Source organism: Caretta caretta, chromosome 3, assembly GCF_965140235.1.
Source record: "Caretta caretta isolate rCarCar2 chromosome 3, rCarCar1.hap1, whole genome shotgun sequence".
In the NCBI taxonomy this organism is placed as follows: Eukaryota; Metazoa; Chordata; order Testudines; family Cheloniidae; genus Caretta; species Caretta caretta.
Genome location: NC_134208.1, coordinates 22,162,505 through 22,188,476, shown reverse-complemented (window position 1 = coordinate 22,188,476; position 25,972 = coordinate 22,162,505). Strand labels below are relative to the sequence as shown.

The following is a 25,972-nucleotide window of genomic DNA, read 5'->3' as shown; positions in this document are numbered from 1 at the left end:
GCTAGACTCTCGTGCTAAAAAGATTAGTCTACTGCTGGCCGTGGGCCAAATCATGGCCTGGCTTGTACAGTCAAGCATGGGAATAAGGGGGTGTAGTCGGGCGGCTGCCCCACTCCAAGGTAAACAGGATTAAGAGCAGCTGACGGAGGCTGGCGATGTAGTTGGCCCCAGGTGTGGCTTAATCAGGCCACAGCTGGACTGGATAAAAGGGGAAGAAAGACTCTTGCTTCAGCTGCAGAGCAGAGAGGACCAGGCTGCCTGGGAGAGCAAGAAGGTACCTGGGGCTGAGCTGAGCTGAGAAGCTCTGGCGGAGGCCTTGCTAAAGGCCAGGGGAAGTACTAGGGCTGCAGGGAGGCAGCTGGGGCTAGAAAGACAGCAGGTCCAACCCGCTTGCCAATGATGAGTGGCCATTACGGACTGCAGTCTGCTCCAGTGAGAGGGGGCTAGGCAATGACTGGCAGTAACCACTGAGGCAAGGTGGGTATAGAGGGTTGGGGGTTTCCCTAGGAAGGGAAACCCAGAGTGTGGGGGTATTTCTGTGGGAAGAACCCCAAGGTAAAGGGCACCAGGATCTGGGAGAGACATGGGGGGCCTGAGGCAGGGAGACACCAGCCAGAAGGAGGTGCTCTGGAGTGGAAAAAGACCTAATTCCCAGGATGACCAGCAGGAGGCGCCACACCGGTGAGTCAGCGACCCTGCTACAGGGGGTATCAGGTCTCCATTATGCCCTTGTCTTAGCTACTCGTCCTGTGATGGAGCCTCAGCAGAACTGCTGTGTGTTTCTTTCCTGCACGTGAGGGGAGGATGAGACAGAGAATGGATGGGGCCTTGGCTCCAACCCCACCGTGCAGTGGGTAATGGAGTCAGACCAGCACTTTGGGAGCTGTGAGCTGAATCAAATATAAGGCCCAGCACAGAGTATTTTCCCCACTCCCAGCAAGACAGAAGTCAGGAGGCAGGTTGTGACTTTCTGTACATTGCCCCTTGATTTTAGCCCCGTACTATCAGTAGCTGTGGAAGTACTCAGCTCAAAGGCGTGCTAGGTGCCTATGATGGGACTTAGGCCAGATCTACACTAAAAAGGTAGGTCGACCTAGCCACATCGCTCAGGGGTGTCAAAAATCCACACCCTGAGAGACGTAATTAAGCCAACCTCACCCCTGGTGTAGACAGCGCTGGGTTGACGGCAGAATTCTTCCAGCAATCTAGCTACTGCCTCTCAGGGTGTGGATTAACTACAGAGACAGGAAAATCCCTGCTGTTGCTGCAGTTTCTGAGTGTCTACACTGAAGTGCTACAGCTGCATTGCTGCAGTTTCTGGTGAAGACAAACCCTTACTCCAGCTATTGCCATGCTAGCTGCTGGGTTATTAGCTGGCTGAAATTGGGCTATAATAGGGAAAAAACTTCCCATAAACATTCATAGGCGTTTTTAACTAAGTGATCTCCCACACTGCGTGTGCCCTATTAGGGGTTGCTCTCCATAAATATTCCAGCAAAACACTTTCACTGACAGGAATGTTTGAGGGAGAAGTGAATTTTAAGCTGGTATTGTAGAAAATGACTTTCGAATTCACAAGGGTGAGTACGTGCACTGCAGACCTGATTCTCAGTTACTCCAGTCCAAGCAGGGAGTGGAAACATATCATAGGAGCTGTTTCTCCAATCAAACCTGTCTCCAGTACTGCTTAGATTGAATTTTGACTATCAAACACTTGCAAGGAATTGATCGTTTCATTTAGGAGATGGCTTATGCCCTGAAACACAAGACTTCTTGGGAGTCTGCTCTAGCAATAGATAAATTAGGCAGTTGCCTAGAGCGGCAGATTTCTGGACAGCTGCAAGCAGATTTGGACAGCAGATTTGGCCCAGCTGCCCCTCCTTCATGATGGACGAGAAGCCAGGCCAAATTTGAGTGGCACTGCGACTCCATGCACTAGGTAGCAATGTCACTCAGTCAGATTTGGCCAGCTACTCCTCTGTCATGCAATGGGCAGGGGATGAGCCAAATTTGTGTGACAACCCCATGCACCAAGTGGCAATGCCACTCAGTTAAATTTGGCCCTCCCATTGCTCCCTCGTGGTGTAGGGGCACCCAGGCCAATTCTGCCTCCTTCAGTCTGTGAGAAGGGAGGAAGTACACTGAAGTTTTGCCCAGCATGGCAGATTGCCTTGAGCGGCCTCTGGGTTTATATATCTTTCAAATAATCTTTTAAAGTCCTATATTCTCATTATCCATATAAATGTCTAATCTTTTTTTAAATTCTGCTAAGCTCTTGACCTCAGTTTTTGTCAGTGAGTTCCACAGGTTAAATACACGGATGGGTGGGGGAGAGGTTAAAAAAATATTTCCTTGGATCAGTTTTCAGTTTGTCGCCTTTCAGTTTCATTGGATGCCCTCTTATTCTTGTATTATGAGAGGATAAATAGGAGCTCCTGATTGGCCTTCACTTTACCATTGATTATTGTGTATACCTCTATCAATTCTCTTCTAATTTGTCTTCTCTCTGAACAAAACAGTCCCTGTCTTTTAATCTCTCCTCATAAGGAAGTCTCTCTCTACCTCTGAATCCTTTCTGTGTCAGCTTGCTCAAGAAGGAGGCTACAAACAAATAATTATTTGCAGGGCTTATTCAATGAATAATTTCAAATAGTGCATACATGTGAGAAAATCAGTCTGTTCCTGAACAATGTACAAACAGAAGCAAAATTAACGGAATAAATTATTTCTCATGAATTACTCATCCTGCTCTGTCGCTGGCATTTAAATATAATAATGACCAACTAATTTAAGAAGCCGGAGAATCAGGTTTGTCATCCGTTACAGAAGGAAAAATTTATTCTCCAGTTGTTTGCAGGCTGTGGCTGATAAAGAGAAATTTTACCTCAAATTTCCTATGCTGGTATGGTGCATATGACATGACCACCTCTAATCCTAGCAGAGTTTTAAATATAATTAAGTCATTCTATAATACTGCCACTAGCTTTCTCCTGCATGCCCCCTTGTTTAATACATTCCTGGATTTTATGCGAAGACCTATGATGGGTAATCCCTGTAAAGAGAATTTTATTCCATTTTTAGTCTTAAAGTTTCAAAGACAAGTTCTACAAATCCCAGAATTATTTATGTAACTTTATTGAAAACGAACCTTAAAACAAAATAAAAACCCACCATAGAAGACTGTAATTATAGGAACTGAAATGTACATGAGGTGAAATCCTGGCCCCACTGATATGAATTTTGTTCTGTAATAGGCTGGATTAATGGTACCAAGGAGTATTCTCTAGCTGACCTGGTGGTATGTTTTATGTATGTTTTGCTTTGATGATAGTTTCCATGTTAATTGCTGGTGAATTGTTATTGGCCAAGAGAGCAGTGTGAGCAGTACACAGTGAGAGCAGCCCGGGGCAGGGCACAGCTGATGTATCAGAGTTGGCAAAAGTCAAGGAACTTAGGCAGTAAGAGAACATTGTTAATATATGCAGAGTGGTTTCTTAAATGGATTACCATGAGAGGTTGTTGTGTGGTCAGACTGACACCATGTGCTTCAGCCCAGAACCAGAGCATGACCTCCTACCTGAAAGTCCCTCAGTCTATTAAATCATCCATACACGTACAATATGTCCTGGTCCTCTTTAGCAACTGGAGGTCCAAGAATTCAGATTGTATCTGAACTTTACAGAGGGAGGCCTAAATGTCCCTGAACTTTGGGTGTTTGACTTCTATCTGAAGCAAGATTTCCCACATAGCCTTTCTCTTTACCATGGAATACACTCAAATTTCCAAGCAGCACACCTGTCCACCTGGGAATGTTCAAGATCTGATTTCTGCAGCTGGGCCCCATCTCTGCTTATGATTCACTAGACAGTTGTGGCAAAAAAGGATGAAGCGCAAACCATCAGTGTACTGTATATAATGTTCAGGGCTCCCATGTCTGCACTTGCCAACAGACCCCTGAAAGGCTGTGTTTGGGGTTTATGTAACTAAAAAAAATCAGTGATGTATATTTTCTTTGTGCATTTTTATAATATTTACATTACATAGACCCAGACTGGCTTCAGTGTGAGTACTCAAGAGTGACAGTTCACCAGCATGAGTAAGGGCATCACACTCTGGTCCATAGTAGTGTGAAAAATCTTAGCAAAAGAGTACATTAGCTTTTCATTCAGAAACTGAAATGTCAGCCCTGGTTCATCTCTGAATATCAGTCAGAATACTGTACATGTCTGGGAGGCAGTAGTCTCTTGATTATGAGCAATCTGTCTTGCTCCATAATGGAATACATTTAGACTAGCCTCAAGGAGGAATTTACCCTGATTCAGGTCTGTTTGAAAAATATGCTGGTCATAATGAAAGGAGAGTGCTGGTTTCTATATGCGATATGGTGCGAGTTAGAGGGTAATTTATTCTGCCCGGACTGTGAAAACAGACAAAGGCAGCTTTCTGTATCCCCAAATAAAACAGCAATTGGATAAGCAGCAGATTAGTGTTTTAGACCAGGAAATATCTGGAGCCTGTATGATTATAGCCAGCTTGTTTATTGATTCCATCCCAGAATATCTAACAGGAACATTAATAATACATTCAATTGTGGAGCGAAACTTTGAGCTCCAAGTGAAACTAACAGTTCAGATCACACTCTGCTTTGGTGCTAAATTGTGGCGCTGGGTGTACTTATCACCTGCATCTGATTATCAAAGTATCCTGAAAAACTGTGACTCAAATGGAAGTAAGAGAAATTATTCAAAATTGGTGCCTGAGAGTTCCTAGTAACATTAGAGGAGAAGAAACAAAAAGCATCGGAGCTACCAAAATGCACAGGTACTTGAGGGTTGTATGATTGTTTGGCTCAGTTTTGTTTAGTTTGTATTGTTCAGGATGAAACTGGACACCAGAGTCACAATGCGGTATGATTAAGTACTGCAATGAGATACAACAGGCAGTGCTTTTCTGGGAAAGCCAAAAGCCAAGTGATGTAACAAGACAGGATGCGAAATAATCTCCCTGAAATACACTGCCTGGAGTGTCATATTGCTGGTATGAAATTGAACTTATCCATAAACCAGACAAAGCAATGATTTTACTGGGTATTATAGGCTCCAATGTTGATCAGCAACAGCCAATCGAAACCCACCAATTGTATTCAAAATTTTTACGTTATATTATTACAACTATTGAAGTACCAGTAATTATATACATGAAGTTTTAGCAATATTTTTATATTATAAAATGAGATGAATTGTACATGAAAAAGAGATAAAGATCTTTACACAAAGCAAGATGAAACTCAGAAATCCTTTGTCTGATCATTCTAGCTAGTTAAAGATCCTCAGCTATGTCAGAGCTCCATTAAGGACAACTGAGGAGAGCTGGGAGTAAAGGTGATCTTAAGAGAAGTTTTGAGGAAGTTTTTTGTGGCAAAATAAGAAAGCAAAGCATAGAATATAGATCATACCAGTATGCGTCATTCTGACAAATAAGAAAGCCAGAATATCTTGAATGCTCCCTATCAGACTGTAATTGACTTAGAATATCGTAATCACCAAAAAGTCAGCTTGTGAACCATAGAAGAAATATTGATGGAAAGCACTATTATATAGAGAGGGGAAAATTAACATAAAGGACACAGTTAGGCATTGCCACTGCAACCAATTGGATAGAAGGACAGTCAGATCCCATAGTGATGAGCACTGTGTGAAAACTACATTGCAAATTTTTTCCAATTTTTTTCCCCAAAGGCAAAACATCTGAGAGTGGGAAAGTCAAGAATGACTGATTGCCAGGCACTGTCATGGGAATTTTCATGATTATGCATGCTGGATCCCCCAGAAATGAGTGATTAAGGACAGCTGCAGATGACTTTGTAAAGGATTTAGAGACCTGTATTGTCAGTGAGTCAATAATAGTTTTCCAAAAGCTGGTTAGTCCCTTCCCCTGGCTTCTCAGTGTGTCCTGTTTATCTGTCATGCTATGATTTTGAGCTCTTCGGGGCAAGGATATACTTTATTTTCTGTACTGTGAAGCACATTATCCATGCTAAATAAATTAATAATAATGCATTTAGGACATAGTTATATAGCCATTGATGGACGAGTAAGAGCTACTTGCATAAGGGTTGCAAGACTGGATCTTTAATCCTTATCTCTTTTAATTATTATTTATAATTTATGTTACAGTAGTGCCTTGAGGCCTCAAGTGAGATCAGATCTCCATACTGCTAGGCAGTGTGCAGGTGCATCGTTAAATATAGTCCCTAGCCCAAAGAGCTTATAATTGAAATAGGCAAGGCAGACAAAGGAAATGTTATCATCCCCATTTTACAGCTGGAAAAATGAGCCCCAGATCCTCAAAGAAATTTAGGCACTTAACGCCAAGTAGGAGTTAGGTGCCTAAATTTCTTTGAGGATCTGGGCCTGAGACTTTAAGTGACATGTAATCTCATATTGTGATCAAATATATTGTAGTGATTAATGTAGATAATACCTCCACCAATCAATGGTGGTATTTCTTTATCTTAGTGTTAAGTAGTTGTGTTGTATGTTATGTCGCTGGTCTGACCTGGCGGGATTGGCAGGAAATTCTGTTCTGCCTGTGTGTACTGGAGTTGGTACTTGCAGAGTTCCAATAAATCTCTGATTCTGTAAGCGAGTATTAGAGCTGGTGGCAGCAGCTTCAAAATGGCAAAGGCACTTCAGTCTCATCTGCATTAACAGTAGATTTCTTCTCAGGCAGGAGTCGCTTGCTCTCTGAGGGTGCATGAACTGATGAGAAAGCAACACAGTAACTAACAGTGTTTTTGGATGGTGATGCCAAAGCATTTTACCAGCAGCTTCCCAGTGCGGTTCATAGTTCTTATAAGTGTTTGAAAAACTGTCTATATGACCACTATGAGAGGAGATTGACCCTCTTGAAATAGCGGAAGGAATGGGAAGCAGGAAGGGGAGTCCTTGAATAGTCTGTTGTGTGCGTTGAGGATACTATTCAAAAGGGCTTTTTCTGTGCCACCCTGTCCATGAGATGGCTCAAGTGAAGCAGAATCTGCTACAAGAAATCTGGACGTGGCAATGCAGAGAGGAGCCTATGTGCAATGGCAAGCTCTGAGAGACTCCTGGGTGAAAAGTCACATTATAAGTGGTTTGACAGGCGGACTTTGTAACCTGCTCATGAAGGAAGATAGCATCCTGGACAAATGTCTGGACCCGACTATACTCAGAATTCAAAAGGTGGAAGAAGAAATTAGTGTTTCCTTAAAGGTATCAACTGTTAAATCCCAGCTTCAGGGTGACTCCTCTATACCAGATATTGCACTTCAAGAAATGACTGCAAGGGAAGTGGCTAAAAATATTGGAGGAGACCCAAGTGAACGCTACTGACAGGTGTGCTGTGGGTTAGAAGAGTGAGACTGTTTCCCCAGTGGGTCCCAGGCCAGGTGACACTTGCAGGCAAAGCACAGGCAGAGGTCACTGGAGACAGAAGCACCCATGCAGAGGGCGGCTACACCAGGGAAACTAGACGGTACTGATGCAGTAGGGCCACCATCAGCAACTATTAAAACAGGCCACATGAAGGTCTGCCCACGTACCTGTTATGATGTGTCTGGAGACACGGAGGGCTGGAAAACAACAATGTTATTGGACTCAGGATCTGAAAAAAGTCTGGCCCATGGAGAGCATGGAGTTAAATTGTTGACTATTAGCAATCAGTCACTGTAGACAGTGAAATCCAGTTCCCACTGAACTTGGGGTCTTTGTTTACTAAATGGACTTTGGCTGTGATGACCAATATTTGTAATGCTGTTGTATTGTGGGTGGATTTCATCTGAGCTCATCACAAGAACTGCTGGAGTGTTAATAGAACATGCTTGTCCCGGGACAATATTTAGATATTCCTTCTGCATGTGCGTAGGAGGAAGTGTGGACCCTGGGGAGGAACTTTTGGGACCATAGAGGTGCCCCTATCATGCCTACAGGGTGACAGAGAGGAACTGGCCCCCGTGGTAAATAAATAAGTTTCAGAATAAAGTTGTGGTGAAGCCACATCATGCAGTAATGCCCCTAAGGGTAAAGGACTGCTGCAGTGAACCTGTAGGAGTGTTTGAAGCTACCAATATCCTGTCAGGATGGTGGTTAGGCAGAACTCTGTTTCGCCCTAGGCCAAACGGGGAGTTCTGGGTAAGAGCACTTAATGTGACTAACCAGGAAGTGCAGCTAGTGAAAAATCAGACAAGGGGGACAGTGCCCAAAACAGCTGTGGGTCTCAAAGCTGCTCACAGGGGCAGAGATCAACAACTATGAAGCAGCCCAGTCACTAAAAGAGCTAGGAGTTGACTTGATAGAAGGAGCAGCAGAAGGCAATGGAAGGAAGCAATTAGAACAGCTGCTCTTATGACATGCTAGTGGGTTCTCCAGGAATAATGAAGAGCTTGGGACATATGATCAGGTGCAACACTGGATTGTGCTTAAGCCCGAGAGGGTTCCTGTGAGGCAGTCCCCCACGTTGGGTTCCTCTGGCATACCAGGAAGCAGTGAAAGAAAAGCTAAACTGTGTGCTGGAGGATGGCCTGATTGAGCAAACTGTTATCTTGGTCATCCCCAATTGTAATAGTGAAAAAAAGCTCCATGGAGATTTGAGGATCTGTATTGACTACAGGGGACTTAAGACACTTCCCCACAGAGCAGACACACAGGATAAAATATGAGAGCGAACTATTTTAGAAGTTTTAATTTGGTGTCTGGATACCATCAGATTAAAGTGGCTCCTGAGGACTGAGGAAAAAACTGCCTTTGTGACACCCTCCAGGTTGTTTCAATTCCGCAGGATGCCTTTTGGACACATGAATACACCATGGACATTTCAGAGAGTAGTAAATGATCTAACTCAAGTTTTGAGGACTGAAGACATCCTCACATATTTAGAGGGCTTCATTTTTTTCCATAAAACATGGGAGGAACATCTGGTAGAAGTAGAAAGGACTCTAAAGGTTTTTAAGCAATCAGGGTTTAAATTTGTGGGAAACAAAGGAGTTTGCAAGGAGTTGCATCACCTTCTTAGGACATTTAGATGGCGAGAATGGGTAGGAGTCCCAACACCAGAAACTGAACATTATAAAGTACTGGAAGGTTTCTATAAACCCAGTGGTGGTACAGAGGTTTGTAGGCCAGTACAGATTCTACAGGAGATTTGTAAAAAAATTCAGAGTGGGCAGTGCCATTATACCAGCTAACCAAGAGTGTCTGGACAGAGCAATACCAAAAAGTGTCTGAGTCACTGAAGGAAGGACTTCTAAAACATGCTATGCTTAAATCCTTGGATCCGTCCCATCCATTCATGGTAATCTGTGATGCCACAAATGTTGTTAGATTTGCAGTTGAACAAACTGATGAGCTTGGTAGGCACAGACCAATGGCTTTTAGAGGTTGCAAGTTAAGTGAGAGGGGAACCAATTACTCAGTCCTGCCTGTGTGTTGGTTGGTACTTGTAGTGTTCCAGTCAGTCTCTGTGATTCTATATGTGAATATTACAGTATTTCTAGATAGCTATGGGGAACAGAAACAGCCACAAATTATTTCACACAATTCAAGGGAATGCAGCACTCCTGTAATGTCTTAATTCCAGGTGCTTAAGTAAAATTGATTACAATTTAGAAGGATCTTTTAAATTAGTAGCCATACAGAGAAAGATGTGCAATTAATAAGAAACTGAATGGGCATAACAGCATTAAATGTATCATCTGTGCACAGCAGTGAGATAAACCACCACAAATTTAGATCTTGTCAGTGTGACACAGGGCAGGTACTAAATTCCATTACATCATACCTGGAACATTTGTAGATGTTGATTACTAGGAGAGCAGCGGAAATGTAACAGTTTTACCCAGATAAAGCAGGTCCTTCTTGCTTATGGACCATATGGAGTTGTTTGCTCGACTCCCTTTTGTGTTGGAGATTATTTGCTTAACCCCGCACGCTGCCCCCAAAAGACAATGTAGGCCATAAGTAGCAGTCAGGAAGCTTTACAGTGCAATCAGCCTGTTGCAAAAATAGAAGCAACTTCTTGTTTTAGAATTGTTTGAAACTACTACAATTGCTTGAATGATTTGGTACCCCTGGGAGATGCATAAACAGGAAACAGACTATTAAGCTTTAAAATCGTATAAATCATTGAGTGTCTTTAAAAAAAATTCAAAGAAGGGGCTCAGGGAAGGGGGCTCAGTCACTGGCTTTGATCCAGTGAATGAAATCGGTGTGAAATGAGTTGGTGGAGACTGAGCTGGCCTCTCTCTCTGAAGGCTGATCTTTCTGGCACCATGTGGGTGGACACCTTGCACTGTCTCTGCTCATGTGCTGCCTGTTCTTGGGATAAACAGTGGGGACCAGCTTCCTTCAGCGACGTCATCACTGAGGACTGGTCTAGATTAACAGTTAGTGCGCGGCGAGCTGGGGTGTGAATCTACAGCGCTTTAGCATACCACACACCTGCTGCCCATGTGGACCCTGCTACTGTGCACTGAAAATTCCCTAGTATACTCTGATCTACTCCACTTTGAACCGGGAGTAGGTCAATGCACATTAGGGACTTCTAGTGTGTGCTAGCAGGGTCTAAACAGACAGTGCATGGCAGGCTAGTGTGCTGTAGATTTACACCCCAGCTTGCCGGGCACTGTTTGTCGAGACAAGCCCTACTATTACTTAAAAAAAAAAAAATAATAAAAATCAGCCACTAGTGCTTGCCTATGTATATGAGGGCTAGATTAAACGTAAAGATCTATAAGTATGTAGAAAAAACAAACAACGTGAGAGTTCTCAAGGGAGGGAACAGTCTTACCACATGCAAGCAGGGGGAAGAATAGTCTTGTGGTGAAGGTAGTGGCCTGGGCTACAGGTGAGCTGTGTTCAATTCCCAGGCTTCCTGTGTAACCTGGGGCAGGCCCTTAAGGTGTCTGTGCCCAGGGCTGGCTCTAGGATTTTTGCTGCCCCAAGCAAAAAATATTTTGGCCGACCCCGCATTTTTTTTTCATGCCCCCCCAACTCCGCCCCTTCCCAAATCCCTTCCCCAAATCCCCAGCCCGCCTCTTCCCCCGCACGTGCCGCATTTCCCTCCTCCCCCCCGCGATTGCTTCCTGCGGCTCCCCCCCACAACCCTCCGCCCTAGCTCACCTCCGCTCCGCCTGCTCCCCTGAACACACCGCTGCTCCACTTCTCCCCCCTCCCTCTCAGGCGAGGGAGAGGCAGCACGCTCAGGGGAGCAGGCAGAGTTGGAGCGGAGGTGAGCTGGGGCGGCGGGGGCACATTTCTAGGAGCGGCATGGCCGGTGCCGGAATGCCGCCCTTAGGACTCTGCCACCTCAAGCACCTTTCGTGGTGCCTAGAGCCGGCCCTGTCTGTGCCTGCGTTCCCCACTCTCAGAGGACAATACCACCACCCTACCTCTGCGGAGAGTTGTATGGAAACGTTCCTGCCGTTCCCCTCGTTTGAAACACCATTAAAAAACGTCAGCATTCGTAGCTTACAAAAGTGTATTACAATCCCCATGTTCAGTGCTTGTATGTTATATCCCTATCCCCATCCGCTCATGTCTTCTTAGCAGCAGGTCTACCCTTACGACAGCATGTAGACTACAGACACTGCATGCCCAGCTAGCAGGGGTATAATACCAGTGTAGATGGTGAGGCAGGGCTTAGGTGAGTAAAGCAGAGTGCCCTACATGCCTGAACCCTAGGCTTTATAACTCTGCACACCCAAGCAGTGCCTCCCATGTCTACACTGCTATTTTTAGCAGTGTAGTGTCCTGATGCCTCCCGCTGCTGGAGTGCTGCCCCACCACGGTGAAACACTCCAGCAGCAGAGAAAGGCTCCGGCCGTGGAAAGGCAGCAGGGAAAGGTTCCGGCAGCTCACCGCTGTTGGAGCCTTTCACTGTGGCAAGGAAAGGCTCTAGCAGGGGGAGGCAGTGCCTTTCATTGCCACATGTAGCTTCATAGAATATCAGGGTTGGAAGGGACCTCAGGAGGTCATCTAGTCCAACCCCTGCTCAAAGCAGGACCAATCCCCAACTAAACCATCCCAGCCAGGGCTTTGTCAAGCCTGACCTTAAAAACTTCTAAGGAAGGAGATTCCACCACCTCCCTAGGTAACACATTCCAGTGTTTCACCACCCTCCTACTGAAAAAGTTTTTCCTAATATGCAACCTAAACCTCCCCCACTGCAACTTGAGACCATTACTCCTTGTTCTGTCATCAGCTACCACTGAGAACAGTCTAGATCTATCCTCTTTGGAACCCCCTTTCAGGTAGTTGAAAGCACCTATCAAATCCCCCCTCATTCTTCTCTTCCGCAGACTAAACAATCCCAGTTCCCTCAGCCTCTCCTCATAAGTCATGTGTTCCAGTCCCCTAATCATTTTTGTTGCCCTCCGCTGGACTCTTTCCAATTTTTCCACATCCTTCTTGTAGTGTGGGGCCCAAAACTGGACACAGTACTCCAGATGAGGCCTCACCAATGTCGAATAGAGGGGAACGATCACATCCCTCGATCTGCTGGCAATGCCCCTACATATACATCCCAAAATGCCATTGGCCTTCTTGGCAACAAGGGCACACTGACTCATATCCAGCTTCTCATCCACTGTAACCCCTAGGTCCTTTTCTGCAGAACTGCTGCCGAGCCATTCCATCCCTAGTCTGTCGCGGTGCATGGGATTTTTCCATCCCAAGTGCAGGACTCTGCACTTGTCCTTGTTGAACCTCATCAGATTTCTTTTGGCACAATCCTCCAATTTGTCTAGGTCCCTTTGTATCCTATCCCTGCCCTCCAGCATATCTACTTCTCCTCCCTCCTCCCCTGTCATCTGCAAACTTGCTGAGGGTACAATCCACACCATCCTCCAGATCATTTATGAAGATATTGAACAACACCAGCCCGAGGATCAACCCTTGGGGCACTCCACTTGATAACGGCTGCCAACTAGACATGGAGCCATTGATCACTACCTGTTGAGCCCAACAATCTAGTCAACTTTCTATCCACCTTATAGCTTCACACCGCTGTGACACGTGTGGACACAGCCTACACGTGGCATGTAACTGCAAGTGTAGTAGCTGCACTCTACATGCCGCCGTAAGTGTAGCCAAGGCCATTGTCTGTGTGGTCTCCAGGACCGTGTCTTTATCTGTGTATGGACTGGGGATTCTGGGCACTAACCTAACAGTATTTGTACGGCATTCGGGTACTCTAGTGAAGGGTGGCCTATATAAGTAAATAGACTTTAATTCAAACCTGTACTCTGGATATGAGCTCTCATTCTGTGCTGCTTTGGCCTCTGATTTATAAAGCTTTATTTATCTCAAAAGCTTCAATGAAGTTTCAAAATGATACTAAGAAATGTGCAGGAGGTCTGACCTGATCTCTATGTGGCTTAGCTAGCACGGACATGGATTTCAGCACCGATCAGTTTAATTTTTTCCCAACTCCCTAGTATAATTTTTCTAACCCTTCACCTCCGCTCCGTCTTCCCTTCTGAGACACTGAGACCCCAAGTGGATTTTCTCGTTTAATATATACAAGTGCCTAGGACTTGTATACAGTAAATGAAATAGCAAATGCTTGTCTGAACAAATACGTGAGTTTTAAAGTTCTGCTGTACATTTTATTTCAGGCACTTCATAGGAAACCGAATTTAGCCGCGACAAAATGGTCTCAAATTCCCCACACATCTTTACTTTTTCTTGGCTCTGGATTGATATGCTGTATTAGCTTGAACTGGCTATGGCTCTATTTTTTATCAAGCAGTCCTGGCAAGCAGTAAATCAGTCATACACTCAACAGCATGAAGCAAAGTTGCTTGTTGATGCGTGCTTCTAGCATCACTTAAAGAGGAACACAAGTCAGCAGTTTAGCCAGATTGGTTTGGTTTGCAGCTGTGATTGAAAGTTTTCTCAGTTTACAGCATTAGCAGAATTAATTTGTTAGACTCTTATCTTCCCTAGTTAATTTGAATGAAGTGCAGCATGTAAATGTTTGCACTTTGCAAAGTGTTAGCTTTGCCATTTCAAAGCAGAGGTTCTCAAACTCTGGGCCTGCAGAATGTGTTCTGGGAGGGCGGGAGAAGCTTTAAGGAAAACTACTGGGAACATTTTACCCACAGCAATGAATGACTAGCAAAGCTCATTCCTCCAGACATATCACGTCCTCAGATGGGGCTGTGCCTTTGACTCTGGATGGGGCTGTGCCTTTTGACAGATTTCTGTTCAGCTTGCCTAGCATTGTACAAAGTCATCGCCATTTGTACGTGAATCCGTTTGCTATGACGCGGCGTGCACATTTAAATGGAAGCATCGACCACAATCGCAGTGTTGCTTTTGCTCTTATTACAATGGATCGTTGGCTCTGTTTGAATCCATGCCTTCCTCTTTTTAACATTTAGTGAGAGTTGCATGTTGATTTTTTTTAAATTGGTACTTGTGTGAGGGGCATAAACTACTACAGATACAAAGAAGGTGGATGCGATCAAATAAGTTTGAGAACCACTGATGTAAGGCAGGGGTCCCCAACGCAGCGCCCGCGGGCACCATGGCGCTCGCCGGGGCATTTTTGAGTGGCCGCAGGACACCCCGCTGCCGAAATGCTGCCGAGAAGCGGCCATGAAGTGTGTGTGTGCACATGATTGCTCTCTACTGGACAGAATCAGAACTGCTCATCCATATGTCAGAAGTTGTCTTTTCAGGCCAAGACTCTTCTTTAGTTCCAATGATAGGGATTTCTGCTTCTGGAGCAGGAGGATCAGAATTCGATCTCCATAATAGTTATGAAATTCCAAGTGGCCGTGGTGTGAAGCATAGTGACAGCCATGATGTTCCCAAGTACACACTGATTTGTTAAAATAGCCTATTTTTCCATAGACTTGCATGTACCTTTTTTAATGGACGTGATTCAGAATGCCAATGCCTTTTAACAATATTTGTCATAGGCATTCAGTTAGTTCTATGCCCAGAACATCCACACACAGGTTTTGGCTCTCATTGGTGGAGCAGATGGCTTAGTTATGTAATTTGCAGATTTGAAGGGGTTTTTTTATGCTGTTTTGGACCACTAGTTCATATCTCACCTCACCTTTCATCCATCTGAGATAGGTAAAATTAGATCATATTCAGCTTGGGTTTAACACCATTGGCTTCAATGGAATTATTCCAGAGATGAATTTGGTACAAATGAATCCAGTGGAGTTACATCATGGATTTTCTGTATAGTAGCAGACGTTAGCATGTATAGTTTTCAGCATTGCACAAATTTTCACACACAACAGAAAAAAACAGGCATTTGCATCTCTCATTATAATTTGTCCACACTTTTATACTTGTCAGGGTGTTCTCCCCTTTTAAAATCTACATATGGTAAAATAGGACTTTTTACAATACTGGGTCATAAAGAAATGCCAAGCAAGAAGCAGATAGGAATCTAAATATGCCAAGTTTCAAATACGCTTTTAAATCGTCTATGCTTTGGATCAAGACAGACTTGTTTTTTAACAAAGTATGGCACTGATCCCACTAGGCAAAGGGCCAAAATCAGAGTCTCTTGGACAAACCCAGCTTTCTTATGAGGGAATATTTATTATTATTACTAATATGTGTATTATCCTCATGCCCTGCTATGCTGGGCACTCTAAGTATATAGCTAGAGTTTACGTCCCAAAGAGTAAGAGGAGACAAAGCAACTTGCCCAAGGCCATGCTGCAGGTCAGTTACAGAACTGGGACTAGAACCTAGGTCTTCTGACTATCAATATACTGCTTTGATAAATCACTGATATTCAAGCACAGTCCCTGATTTGGGCAACAAAAATGATTAGGGGTCTGGAACACATGAGTTATGAGGAGAGGCTGAGGGAGCTGGGATTGTTTAGCCTGCAGAAGAGAAGAATGAGGGGGGATTTGATAGCTGCTTTCAACTACCTGAAAGGGGGTTCCAAAGAGGATGGCTCTAGACTGTTCTCAATGGTATCAGATGACAGAACGAGGAGTAATGGTCTCAAGCTGCAGTGGGGGAGGTTTAGATTGGATATTAGGAAAAACTTTTTCACTAAGAGGGTGGTGAAACACTGGAATGCGTTACCTAGGGAGGTGGTAGAATCTCCTTCCTTAGAGGTTTTTAAGGTCAGGCTTGACAAAGCCCTGGCTGGGATGATTTAACTGGGAATTGGTCCTGCTTCGAGCAGGGGGTTGGACTAGATGACCTTCTGGGGTCCCTTCCAACCCTTATATTCTATGATTCTATGATTTATCACCCATAGTAAATTTACTGTTATCCTACAAGATTTTAAAATGAAAGTTTGCTGCTTTACTGAGTTCACTCTTAAAAGAAACAGACAGGCCTCTCTGGGCTTCTAACCCTAGAAGAAACAAGGCAAACTTTTAAATCCGTTTCCAGACACAGACTGAAACATAAAAAATCTTTAAGAGCTGTAAAAAGGAAATGATAATAAAACAGTCAAAGAAAAAGGAAAGATATAAATTAAAATGTGGAGATAATACTTAAGGGTACCAGCAAGACAAATAATTAGATGTCTGTTTAAAGGTTTTTGTTGTACTAAAGTGGAACATGTCACAAATTAGGCAAAAGGCTCAAGAAATCATGGACATTTGGAGAAGCAGTATGTTTTGTCTTGACCTGTGTTTTTCCACAGCTGAATGCATGTGAAGCAGGTTATCTATCTATACTTCAAATAAAAATATTAAAGGGCATGTTCCCAATGTGCTGCGTGCAACTTTTCTAAAACCACATCTGAGTAAATGAAGTAACTTTGCATTTATAAGTTCTAAGGAATTCCAAATGCTTGCACATTTATGTAAGCCTTACACTTGGACTAGGAGAGTGTAAATAGCAGTGTGCACCAAAGTGGTGTGTTGTAACTCCCGTGTGTGTGCTGCAGGCACAACCTAGAAGGTTCTTACTGTGCATTGATGGAGTCCTGTTTGAAGAGGCCACAAAACGAGTTTAGTGGGACACTCAAGAACGGATCCCATCTGTTCTGATTTCTTTCTCCGTGTTGCCAGCTTTTGTTTTGCTATGAGTCTCATGCTATTTGGTGTTTATCTTAAAGCCTCACCTACTGGAAGCATGTGACTGAGTATCTCAGCATTCATGAAAAGCTTGAAAATGTGACCTAGTGTATGCTGAAAACGCAAACTCCAGAAGGCAAGTAAGAAGAAACTCATATATAGAATTTAAAATCTTCCTTAAAAATCATATCTCATGATTTTGGGTGCTGACTCATGATTTTTGATTGCTTAGGGCTGGTAATACCGCTTTCTAGCCTTCCATCTTGGATATTTGTAACATGGTCATTTCTGTATTATGCAGGCATCATTATATCTAATACTGTGTCCTAACCACTAGACCACACGTGACAGGCCAGTGTATTAAGGTCCATGAACTAATTCAAGAGTGATTCAAATAAAATTCCAGACAGTGATACAGCAGAGACATGCGTGAGAAAGAGCAGGAAACCATAAATGAGAAAAACAAAGGGACAGACATATATTTCTGATGCAATCGCCTCTACGCTCTCGGTAGGAACACTTCACACACTGGTGACAAGGGCTAGCTTCTCGGCTGACGTGAGGAGGCAATGTATTTTGTGTGTACTGTCTGGCTCTTTATAACAGACTAATGCCTCCTGAAAAGGAAAACCAGAAGCTAGTTAATGCCTGCCATATTGTGAAAGTCTGCTTGCATTATCTCATGAAAGCACAGAAACTCACCACTTCGTATCCACCAGCTCAAATGGTAAGAGTCAAGCTTGCCAGCCACATCTTTGCTTAACTTTAAAAATGCTGTTGGTTAAACTTAGTCCAAGAAAGAATTAACGTAACCCCTCCCCCCACACACGTCCTCTTCAGAAGAGAATAATTGCATGGAAAAAAGCAAAGTCATATTTTTCCTCCATGAGATTGTATTTGTTGGTGTGTTTTCTAAATTCATCATATAGCTGCAGTAGGAGACCTCCACTGAAGAAATTTAAAAGTTTAACATCAATTAAGTGCAATAGGACAAGTATATCATGACTATTTTATCAACAGGTCTATTACATCACCTTCACAGATTGAGTATTATACTAACTTTTTTGCCAATTCATTTCATGTGTGTACTACTACCCTCTGTTGGGTGGAACCAAAACTGCCCAGCAATGACTCGGGCAGAACTAGCCAAACTTTTAGCAGTGATTAGAAGTGGTCAAAAAGTGAAGAGATTTTTGTGACAATTTAAAAATTAATTTTATTCTGAACCTTTAAAACAGACCTTTTAGTTTATTGAAAAATCTCATACCTTAATTGTTTTTCAAAATGGCTTTTGAAATTTTTCAATCGAAATTTTAAAAATAATTGAAGAAAAGGCACTAAATTTTCTGCCAAAACCAGAAATCTCAACAATGTTGATGATTTTTCACAAAAAATTTTGTTTGCAAATAAACAGCATTTTTTACAAACTTTACATTAGAAACATTTTGAGCAAGAACATATAGCTGTGAGGAATTAATCCATCAGATTTGTCCCTTTATTTTTAAGTGAGAACAGATCATTATTTTAATCAATTTGTTGGCCATTCATCAACTAAATGTTTTCAGTTTTTCATTTTGTTTAGACTCAAACAACACTTTTGATTTGACCTACATTTTTGTATTTATTTATTTGGGGTAATTTTCAGGTGTTTTTACCCTTTTTTGGTATTAAACAAATTTCAAAAACAAAATTCTGTTTTTATATAAAAAATCAAATTGTTTTGAAATGGTTGAAACACAACAGTTTAAAATGAAAAAGTCTAAATTAAAGTTTCAACATTTTTAAAAAATTTTTCCAGCTGAAACTATTTGCCGAATTTGATCTAACTATGCAAATAGTTTCAGTGGACTGAACAATGTATTTTTTTTTGGCAAATTTATTATTTGCCAAAAAAATGTCACCCAGATCTACTAAGTATGGTCAGATCAAATCACCATTTGGAATTTACACAGGTGCTTCAGTACTTTCCCAAATAGGGATGGACTGAAGTGAATATTTAAGTGATTTCCTGAATCAGGACCTTACTTTGTACAGATAGTGTCTTTTTCTTTTTCTTTTCGTCTAGCTATATGCATTTTAGCAAACTTTCTAGTATCTCAGAGATTATATGCAAGAACCAAAACTGCAGAGTGGAACTTTATTGTGCTTTAAAGGCAGCTAGGCCTGCTGGGATCTCTGACTCAGAAACAAAGCCTGCTTTCTGAGAACAACCTCAGTTTGGGGAGAAATGCTGATTGGTGTAAGATTGCGTAAGACGGGGGAAAATGGTTCTTATGTAAGATACAGTGTTAAGTGTTTTGGGGGTTTCTATCTCTAAACCCCTCGCTCCTGATAATGGTACCAGATCGATACATTGTTATAATGTCTATAAATGTTAGGCAACTGTTACAATAAAGTCACTATGTAATTGATTATCAATGACTTGCCAAAGTTAGTAGTATATTTATATGCATGTAATAGAAAATATAAAAGCCAAGTGCAGCATCTCAAACAAATAATTTATTGCCAGAACAGTTATTGTAAGGGCTGTTCCAATGATGTTTAAATGGCTTTAAATTAGTTGTTACATTTATATCTACACATTGTTTATTCTGGGCAGTTTATTAAACAGCCATCCAACACCAACCAAAAGTGCACTTCCCTTCTTTTAAGCATCACCCATTTAATGATAAATTATTCACTGAACAGATCCATAAATTACACATTCCTTACAATAAAATGGCTGCAACACTAACAGATGTGTTGGAAATTGCAAATGTGGTTTCTGAAACAATGAACATGATAGCTTTCTTTGCTCTTCCTCCATTCCTACTTCAGATCTCTCTCTCTCTCTCTTTTATGGTCATGCATTTATTTTTAAATATAAAAATCTAAAATTGGACTGACATTCTGAGAATGTGGGTTTATGGAAAAACCCATAGTCAAACTGATTTGATTTATTGGGGGAGAAGCAGAGAAGGAGTTTCAAAATGTTCCCAAAATAGCACATATCAAAGACCTGACTGTTTTTGAGGATTGTGCAATTTCCTTTATGGAATCAAATTAAAAATACATTCCTGAACATTTGTTTTCAAACCCCACACCACCTCTGTGTCCCAGTTAATCACTGCACTGTGGATATGGTACCATATTGCAACACAATCAAGTCAGTGGTAGAATCTCTTAAGGAGTCTAGCTCTTCCTCATTTCCCCTAATTCAGTAGACTAAGTTTATCTCACAAACCAGCCTCTAAGGTTGGTGCAGAGTGGTTCCTGATTTCTAGTTAATGAGTTCAATGTATTTATGAAATAGTTATGTGCTCTATTTAATGGGAGTTTGTTTTCTATAAAAAATTGATATTTTCTTGTTTGCGGTAGTGTGACCCTAAGAACCCGTTTACACTAATTGGTAGAGCCCTGCACTGATACAAATTGATGTAAGCAGTGTCAGGATGAGCTCCACCCTGACATCTGGTGGTGAGGTGTGCCAAGTTGTGAAAAGAACTTCAGGGGCCAATCTCATTTGCATAGGCACACCCACCCCACCTAAAATGAGGCCATAGCTGCCCAAATGGTCACTTTGGCTGCTGTGGGATCCCCAGTGTCTCTGTTATTGGGGCAGGAAGAATAAATTGTTATTACCCTGATTATGGGAACTGTACTTGGAACTGTACTTGGCCTTTTGTTATGATGGAGGGACTCACCATCAACTAAGTAGCACTCGCTAGGCAAGGGTCATGGGTTCCAAAACTCTGTGAATTGAGAGAGGCTGGGGACAAGTATTAATACTGGGTGGCATGGGCTTCTGGGTGAGGGCCTTACATGCTAATTGCACTTCCTCCTCTCTCCACTGTGGAATATCAGAGCTAATTTTGATTCCATTAGGAGTCTAGTTACAGGCTGCTGAGCTCACTTTGGGCTAATGGTGCACCAGCACTGAGGCTCCCCTACTACAAGCTGTATTCACCTAAGAGCTGAAATCACTGAGCATTGTGTTAAGTAGTGGGGGAGCCTGAAGATATATTGTGGAGCAGTTTGTGGGACAGCTGGAGTGCCTTGTGGACAGGCTGGTGGAGCAGTTCTATAGGATGGCGGGAGCTGCTTTTGGGACCTGGAGTGGAGCAGTTTGTGGACCGGCTGGTGGAGCAGCGGAGTGTAGCGAAGCAGTTCGTGGGGTGGCTGGCAGAGCAAAGGCCTATGGAGCTGTGGGGCGGTCAGCTTCAGATCATGTAAGGTGCCCCTTACCTCTCTTCCCCTGCCCCCCCCATCTCCACCCAGGTTGGGAGGTAAAGCTCTGCAGATAAACTTTCGAACTCTGGGGCTGCCCTGACCAGGGACTGAGACTTTTGGGACTTTGGGTGATTTGGGGTTGCTGGACTCGAGAACCAAAGGGAAAGGACACGCCCCAATTTGCTTGGGGTGGTTTGTTTTGCTCATGGGTTGTTATGAATCCTGTTGGTGGTGTTTCCCCAACATAATGCCACTTTGTTTCTCTCTGTTATTAAAAGGCTTTTGCTACACTCAGACTATGTGCTTGCGAGAGGGGAAGTATTGCCTCTTGGGGGCGCCCAGCGGGGGTGGTATATATTTGTCCCAGGTCACTGGGTGGGGGCTCGAGCCGGTTTGCATTGTGTTATTGGAATGAATCCCCTAGATATTGAACCCGGCCCGTGTTGCTGCCAACTCTGATGGGCAGAAGGGTTACATTTATACCCATGGATGCAGATATCCACGGATATAAATCGGTATCTGTGGAACTGCAGGGCTCTCCTGGGAACCGCAGCAGCGAAAGGAGCAGAATGTGGGGCCACAGCTCCCAGGAGCCAGTGCCCTTGGCAGGCAGCTCCTCCTGTGCGGCTGTACCATCCCCAGCCCTGCCCCCATCCCTTCCACACAACTGTCTGCATCTCCTCTCTGGGGGCGTGCACGCTGCTTGAATACAAGAGCACAACCAGGAACAGCTTCCACAGGTTTTATTTTCAGTACAAATTTTATCTGGCTCCCTTGTCAGGATAGGAACTTGAAAACTTCCCCGCTGTGTGCTTTTTGGCAGAGAGGAGTATCCCTCCTGCACTTTTTCCACTTTCAAGGGTTGTAGTTAAATCTGTATATTGTAGGCAGTGCACACCATCAAGGACCCCAGCATGCAGCCTGAGTAACTGAGCTGTGTGCTGGGGAAGCCTGCAGAGGATGCTTGGGGGGGGAAAGAACCTCGGCACCTATTAGAAACAGGGTGCAAACATCCGTGAGAGTAATTAACCATTGGAACAATCTAAATAGGAACATAGTGGATTCTCTAGTACTTGAAATCTTTACAGCAAGACTGAATATCTTTCTAAAAGAGATGCTGATGGGGTGAAATTCTAAGGCCTGTCTTATGCAAGATGTCAGACTAGGTGACCATAATGATTCATGTTGGCTTTAAAATCTGTGGGTGAAATGCTGGCCCCACCTCAGGCTGCTCCATGAGTACTACTGCCTCAGGCTTCTGCCTTAGGCCCTGTGCTCCCCCTGCACAGTCTGAATGGCCAGTGGATCTGTGTACTCATGGGATACAAAGACTCTGGTCCTCTCTAAAGGACCTTTCTGTGTTGGTGCCTTGGCAGCCACCTCAGAGCTTTGCTCCCTTATGCACATAGGTGTAAAACCTCTCTCCGCCACATATAGGGGAACCAGAGTTGTTCTTCACCTAAGACCCTTCTTACTCACAAAGGGAATGAGGAGCAGGCAGGATTGCATGATGCCCAAATTTCCAACATAATGAAATGCTTGCTGGCCCTATTCTTAGCATCACAGTGAGGGTTGTCTGTGGCTGCTGAACCTAGACACTGTCACGTCTTTGACCTTCCTGTTCTGGGGATTTGTGCCTTATAAACAGAACACGATGGCTTTGTGTCAACACCTGTCAAATTATGAGCTGTTTCTTGTAAAGATGTTTGCGGTAGCTTTCAGTTTACAAATATTGTCGGTTTTTTTTTTCTTGGAACCCATTTATCTGCTGTCCTGGAGCTGCACTTCCTGGCGATCTGGATGTATTGTCTGCTACTCACTCTGGAGGAAATAAAATAAATAAAGTTTGAGCTCATAGTTCTCAAAGGCAGAACAGGTTGTTTGCAATGAGGCTGTGATTAAACAGAGCTTTTATTTTATCTCTGTAGACTATGACACTGGTTGATTTCCCCTTCTCATGATCCTGGGCAAGACATGTACAACACATTTCTGTTATTTCTTTTAACATAGCATCCGTTGGAAAGGACTGTAGGAAAGGAAGTGGGATTAGGATTAAAGACACTGAGAACCAAAGTTCATTTGCAGGTTAGGTAGATCGGGAATAGTTGCAAAGCCAAATCCTATCAATCTAAACTTGAATCAAGGCTCTAGAGGAAAAAAAGCTAGAAAGGGAGCTGTGGCAGAGAAGAGGATGGGGAGTCTAGGCTCATGGGGGCTGCCTGCCTCCAACTCAATTCTTGAAGCAACACTTAAAGCTCTGTTTACTTCTTTTAAAAACAGGAATAATGTAGAAATGGGGCTGAAACAAAATCCTGCATCCAAATGCCCTCCCGCCCACTCCCCCTCCTCCTCCCCCCCAGTTGTGGAAAAGCATGGATCCAGATCCAAATTGTGATGTGTGGATTCTAGTCTAGTATAACAACACACACCTTCCTCAAGGGTATAGAAATATGAGTATTTACAGCGTGATTAATGAATACAGTTGCATGTAATTAATGTGCACATTAAAGTTTGACTTTGAAAAGTTTGCTCCTAAACATTGAAAGGTCAATGCGAGGTTGGGAACTGCAAAAAGCTACTCATTTGAGGGTATTCCCAGGAGGGAGTGTTGTGCAGGGCAGTGGGTGCACCGTTGATATTAAGTTATGTTTGTAAAGCTGGTGAAAATCCTCTGTGAAGGTCAAAGTTTCAGCTCATCTGAGGGTCAAGCCATGGGGCCCTGAGCCTGGGTGAAGATTGGGGGTGCATAGGGGGTATTGCTCCCCCAAACTGTATACATCAATAGTGGGGTGGCACTGTTTAAAGGTTCAGCTGCCCCTCAAATAGCTTGAGTCATTGCCCTTATATAATTTCCATGTGCATTACTAAATACTCTCCCTGCAAATAGCAGGCCACATTCTGGCCTCAGATATGCACGCATATGACTCCCATTGACAAGTCCTGGAATTTTGCTCATTTTTTAGGAGAGTGGAATTAAGCCCTGTGTATGGCTACCCTGATCCAATTTGCACAACATCCCTAGAGCTTAACACCTCGCACGCCCATCTCCTGTGCTTTTGCATTCTACATTAAGGGCCTAATTCTGAGCACTCATAACTCCCAGGAAAGCCAGCTGGAATGCAAAGCCAATGATGTCTGAATAAGAAAATTTTCATACCCATGACGTTCGAATGGGGCAAAATTAGGTAAAAGAAGTTCAACTCCCTCTAGTTTCAAGCAACTTGAGAGCTGGTCCAGACATTTTCTCTCTTGTCTCTCCAGTCCTGATGCTCTGGAGCAGATGCCTCAGTCCTTTCTCTTTCATTTTTCATGCCTTATGTACATACTCAAAGGATTTTACCACCACACTCTTCATTATCAGATGACAGGTTGCTGGCAATGGTATGTACATTTGATGCATAACAGCACCCCTCCACCACTTCTCCTCTTCCTATCTTCTTTATACAGATTATGTGTTCTCATTCTTGTTATGAGAACAATCCCACCAGGCTGCAGTTAAGCCCACTAGATCATAGTCTCTGTCATTTAGTGTCACTTCTAATTATTCTGTCTGGCTTCCCATACTTCTAGCATGTGTTTAAAAGGTTTAGTGCATTATTTATAGTCTTATTCTTTATTGACTGTTTCCAAACAGCACCATGTTCTGTCTTAGGCTCTATTCAGTAAGCACCCCTTGTGAGGTGCTTTTCACCCTCCATTTCATTGATGTCAATGGGAGTTGAGGGTGCCCACTGTTGACACTTCCTCATCTATTGTTGGGAGTGGACTACGTCCACCCTGATCGAATTGGCCCTGCCCGCACTGGCTCTCCACTTGTGAGGTAACTCGCTTCTCTTCATGTGTCAGTATATCTATGTCTGCATCTGTAATTTTCACTCCATGCATCTGAAGAAGTGGGGTTTTTAGCCACAAAAGCTTATGCTCAAATAAATCTGACTCTTTAAGGTGCCACCAGACTCCTTGTTGTTTCTGTGGATACAGACTAACACGGTTACCCCTTGATACTTGACACTGTTTCACAGGATCAGGCCTTTATTCTTTGTGTTTCATGTACTTGCCAGATGATTGGGGTTAAGTGAAATCTCTCCTGCTCACTTCATCCAGCCCCACTCAGTGGCAGGCCCAATAAGGTCCAGCAGAGCAGCTGTTCTCCCTTGCTGTGCAGGTGGAATTTGAACAACTGCTGGAGTGGCAGATTCCTGTATGTCAATCATGCTGTATACATATACATGTAATGGAGATATCCTCTTAGTTGTGTTGTGTGTAGGGGACCAAGTTAGGGCAGATTCTCTGGCTTGTTCCACTCCCTTTGCACTGTTCAGGTAGCTCAAAACAGCAGACACTTGTCACATTCCTTCCACAAGCAGAGATTCTCCAGTCAGCATAGAGCCAACCTAGCCAGCTGCTACTCCAGCCTCAGCAAGGGCCATGTCAAGGATAGGGAGGAATGGGGGCAGGGAATGGCAGAGAGAAGGAGTGGCTGGAGTGCATTGTGTTTTGACTATCCTGTCCGAGAGGGGCCAGCAGAGAACGCAGGGAGCCATAATCCCTACTTCTCTGCTTTGCAAAGCAGCGAGGTTAAAATTAAGTATGTGTTTATCTATTCCACTGGATTGGGCCCTGACTCCATCTAAATAATGATCAGAGAAGGAATATACAGATTAACCAGTTAAATTCTGCAGTGCAAATGATTTTTTGCTACAATTCAGT

The 25,972-nt window shown here is 43.4% G+C and overlaps 1 long non-coding RNA gene across 1 annotated transcript in view; it reads left to right on the top strand.

Annotated features, from left to right (window-relative positions):
• The first annotated feature begins 218 nt into the window (after nt 1-218).
• The window catches only part of LOC142071502 (uncharacterized), a 73,261-nt gene continuing 47,507 nt past the window's right edge, over nt 219-25,972 (top strand). The window contains exon 1 of the long non-coding RNA XR_012667547.1: nt 219-681. This is a non-coding gene — a long non-coding RNA (uncharacterized LOC142071502). The remainder of the gene's footprint in view (nt 682-25,972) is intronic.